This window comes from Oryctolagus cuniculus, chromosome 18, assembly GCF_051225735.1.
Source record: "Oryctolagus cuniculus isolate XC-2025 breed Fujian yellow rabbit chromosome 18, ASM5122573v1, whole genome shotgun sequence".
NCBI classification, from domain to species: Eukaryota; Metazoa; Chordata; class Mammalia; order Lagomorpha; family Leporidae; genus Oryctolagus; species Oryctolagus cuniculus.
Window position 1 is genome coordinate 61,260,762 of NC_142884.1, and position 4,791 is coordinate 61,265,552.

Sequence of the window (4,791 nt, forward strand, 5' to 3'; positions counted from 1 at the left end):
CGCGCCCGCCGCTGTCCCCGCCGCCCAGGGCCGGCGCGCCCCGCCCGCTCGCATTCCTCCCCGCTGCGCTCACTTCCTCCGCCCGCCCCCCGGGCCGCCCCTCGGGGGCGGGGAGCAGGAGGGGCTCGGGAGGCTCCTCCCCGAGGGGGGGCCCTGGTGCGGTGAAGACCCCTGGGCGGGAGTGAGAGGCTCCACGCCCCGGGGAAGGGCTTGGTTCCTGTGTGGCTTTGAGTGAGGGGCTGGCCCTCTCTGGGCCCCACGTGAAGTAGTTGCAAAATGGGGGAAACGCGTGGCCACCTCTTGGGCCTAAGAAGTGAGACGGGGCGCGGGCTGCCCTGGCTCTGCGCCCTGGGCCTCTTAAGCGCCCGAGGGCATTTCTGTCACTCCGGGACGGGTGGAGCAGGCCAGACCGCAGGGGCCACCCCAGTCCCGCCCAGGGCTTCCCGCCAACCCTGACGCCACCTCCCCGGTTGCCGTCATCTCGGTCTCGCTCGTCTCCGCGTGCCGGGAGGACGAGTTCGCCGCGCGAAGGGCGCGTGGGCCGCACCCTCTCGCGCCGGCGGAGGCGGCTGGGCGCTGCTGTCCCGCTTGGGGACAGCACGCGAGGTGCTTTGGCCACGACCTTTAACTTTCTCTTTTACTGCCTGACTTCGCGGGGATTCCTTTACCCAGCCGTTGACTTGTTAGCCCCGCGCTCTTCTTTCACTTTCTACGCCAGGGCTTCAGATAACTTATCTCGCTGGCTTTCCTCAAGCATCGTTATCTCTCCGGGCCTCCTTTCGACTATTTCTCTCTCCCTATCAGAAAACCCCAGGACCACCTCAGCGTGGCCGAGCTCCTCCAGGCCGCCTCTGGGACCCCGAGCTGACCGCCCGGCCCCTCCTCCTCGGCCGCCCCTCACCTCCCGCCACTTTCAGCAGCCCCCGGCCGCAGCCGTTGGGCTGGACGCCTCGCTCGCTCTCTCCCGGTGGAGCCGCCGCTTCCCGTCTGGGCCCACGAAACCTGCTTCCCCCACCCCCCGGCCCTGCCGGCTGTCCCGGCGCACCCCCAGACAGCCTCCTCAGACTTGGGGGCCCCGGAGGCGTCAGCCCTGCGCGCCCGGCCCCCACCCTCTCTGACCAACCTCCTCGTGGGGACCGCCAGCCCCTCTAAAAGTTTCTCTCTGCAGCCCTCGCCCTCTCCGCGACCTGGGCCGGTGCCTCGGAGGCACTCTCCCTTCGCAGTACCCCGTGTGGGCCAAACTTGCTGGGAGTCCTGCCTGCCCACTGACTGGACTCTGGACTTCACAAGGGCGGGAATAAATAAAATATTTTAAAAAGAATATTAAGGAGCCGGCGCCGCAGCTCACTAGGCTAATCCTCCACCTTGCGGCGCCGGCACACGGGGTTCTAGTCCCGGTCGGGGCGCCGGATTCTGTCCCGGTTGCCCCTCTTCCAGGCCAGCTCTCTGCTGTGGCCAGGGAGTGCAGTGGAGGATGGCCCAAGTGCTTGGGCCCTGCACCCCATGGGAAACCAGGAGAAGCTCCTGGCTCCTGCCATCAGATCAGCGCGATGCGCCGGCCGCAGCGCGCTGGCCGCGGCGGCCATTGGAGGGTGAACCAACGGCAAAGGAAGACCTTTCTCTCTGTCTCTCTCTCACTGTCCACTCTGCCTGTCAAAAAAAAAAAAAAAGAATATTAAGAAAAATATGTATTTGTTATTTCAAAGAGTTATATGGAGAGAGGGAGCGACAGAGAGAGGTCATGTGTTCTCTGGTTCACTCCCCAGATAGCCTCAACGGCCAGGAGCCAGTAGCTTCGTCTGGGTCTCCCACACAAGGGAGGCAGGGGCCCAAACACTCTGGCGCTTTTTCCAGGCCATTAGCAGGCAGCTGGAGCACCTGGGACTCAAAATGGCGCCCATATGAGATGCTGGTGTGGCTAGCGGTGGCTTTACCCCTCTGCCACAACGCAGGCCCCAGTAAATAGATCTTTAAAAAAATTTTTTTTAGCGGTCAGCGCTGTGGCATAGGGAGTGAAGCCACCGCCTACAGTGCTGGCATCCCATATGGGCGCTAGTTCCAGCCCTGGATGCTCCACTTCTGATCTAGCTCTGTGCTGCGGCCTTGGAAAGCAGTGGAAGATGGCCCAAGGCCTTGGGCCCCCGCACCCGTGTGGGAGACCGGGAAGAAGCTCCTGGCTCCTGGCTTCAGATCAGCGCAGCTCTGGCAGTTGTGGCCAACTGGAGAATGAACCATCGGATGGAAGACTTCTCCCCTCACCTTCTCTCTGTGTGTCTGACTCTCAAATAAATAAATAAATCTTAAACAAAAAATTTAAGGGTGTTATGGTGGCAGGGGTAAATGTAAAATCACCACAAAACACCCCAAACACCAGAGTAAGGGAAGGGGTTTACTGGGGAAAACCCAGCAGACCGGAGTGTAGGGGCGAAGAAGGAAAAAAGAGCATGCCTCCAGAGAGCAGGTCTAATATCCCTTTTCCAGGGGGCGGGAAGGGAAGTAGGAATAGTGAATCCCATTAGGTTGGGGGTGGAGCTTGACACCGGTGGTTGGGCCATGTGGCTACCTGGCTTTCAGCAGTGGCGGCGGGGCTAGGACCTACGATGTAGATCAGGGTGTAGATTGCACCATAGATAAGACTTTGCCATTTTCCTAACAGTAAAACCACCACCTGGGATGTGACATCCCACGTGGGTGCCAGTTCCTGTCCGGCTTCTCCACTTCCGATCCAGCTCCCTGCAAATGGCCCGAGAAAAGCAGTAGATGATGGCTCAAGTGCTTGGGCTCCTGGTGCCCCTGTTGGATTCCTGGAAGAAGCCCCTGGCTTCTGGCTTTGGCCTGGACCAGCCCCCGGCCTTTGTGGCCATCTGGGGAGTGAATTAGCAGATGGAGGATGTCTCTCTCTCTGCCTCTCCCTCTCTCTCTGCAACTCTTTGAAATAAATAAATCTTTAAAAAAATTGAAATTAGGAATGGGCATTATAGCATGGCAGATTAAGCTGTTGCTTACAATGCTAGCATCCCACATTGGACTACCAATTACATTCAGCTAATGTGCCTGGGAAGGCAACAGAAGAAGGCTCATGAACCCATACCACCTATGTGGGAGTCTCAGATGCAGTTCTGTGCTCATGGCCTTGGCCCATGGCCATTTGAGGAGTGATCCAGTGAAGGAAGATCTGTCATTCTGCTTTCAAATAAATATTGAAAAATTTAATTGTTCAGGTGACTTAAAATAACAGTATTTACTTACAAATGTGCAAACTGAGTACAGCTCATCTCTACTCCACATGAATTCAGCTGGGGCCAGAGGATACACTTCCAAGATGACTCCATCTCATAACTCACAAGTTGTTTCCATCTGTAGGCTAGGAGTCCACTGGGGTGACAGGGCCCAGGGCATTGGTCCTCTACATGTGGACCCTTTTATGGGCTGTTTGGCTTCCTAATGGTATAACTACTTTCTTTTTTTAAAAGATTTATTTATTATTTACTTGAAAGTCAAAGTTACACAGAAAGAGGGGAGGCAGAGAGAGAGAGAGAGGTCTTCTATCCACTGGTTCACTCCCCATTGGCTACAATGGCCAGAGCTGTGCCAATTCAAAGCCAGGAGCCAGGAGGTTCTTCTGGGTCTCCCACATGGGTGCAGAAGCCCAAGGACTTGGGCCATCTTCCACTGCTTTCCCAGGCCATAGCAGAGAGCTGGATTAGAAGGACTAAAAGGACAGCCAGGACTAGAACTAACACCCATATGGGAGAAATGCTTAGCCTACTATGTCACAGTGCTGTCCCCCCTCACGGGGAGGAGGGGGGAAGGGGAGAGTTGGAGGAAGAAGGAGGTAGAGAAGGGGAAAGGGGAAGAGGAGGGGGAGGAGGAGAAATATCTAGAACATGGGCAGGCTTTGTGACACAGTCAAACTGCAGCTGGGGATGCATAGCCCATATCAGAGAGCCAGTTTGAATCCCAGCTCTTCCACTTCCATTCCAACTTTCTACTAATGCACCTTGGGAGATAATGGCTTGAGTGCCTGGGTCCTTGCAATTCACCTGGGAGAACCAGAAGGAGTTTGGGCTCCTGGCTTTGGCCTATCCCTGCTCTGACTGTTATAAGCATTTGGAGAATGAACTAGTGAATGGAAGATCTCTCTCCAACTGTCTATTTCTGGGTATGTGTGTCTCCCTGCCTTTCAAATAAAAATAAATAAAGGTTTTTTTTTAAAAGATTTTTATTTACTTATTCGAAAGTCAGAGTTACACAGAGAGGAGAGGCAGAAAGAGAGAGAGAGACTTCCATCTGATGGTTTACTCCCCAATTGGCCGCAACGGTCAGAGCTGCACTGATCCAAAGCCAGGAGCCAGGAGCTTCTTCTGGGTCTCCCACACAGGTGCAGGGGCCCAAGGACTTGGGCCATCTTCTACTGCTTTCCCAGGCCACAGCAGAGAGCTGGATCGGAAGTGGTGCAGCCGGGTTGCGAACCTGCACCCATATGGGATGCCGACGATTCAGGCCAGGGCGTTAACCCACTGCGCCACAGCGCCGGCCCCAAAAGGGATTTTTTTTTACAAAACTTATTTTATTTTATTTTTTAAGATTTATTTTATTTATTTGAAAGACAAGAGTTACAGAGAGAGGTAGAGACAGAGAGAGAGGTCTTCCATCCACTGGTTCACTCCCCAGATGGCTGCAATGGCCAGAGCTGTGCCGATCCAAAACCAGGAGTCAGGAGCCTCCTCTGGGTCTCCCACGTGGGTGCAGGGGCCCAAGGACTTGGGCCATCTTCTGCTGCCTTCCCAG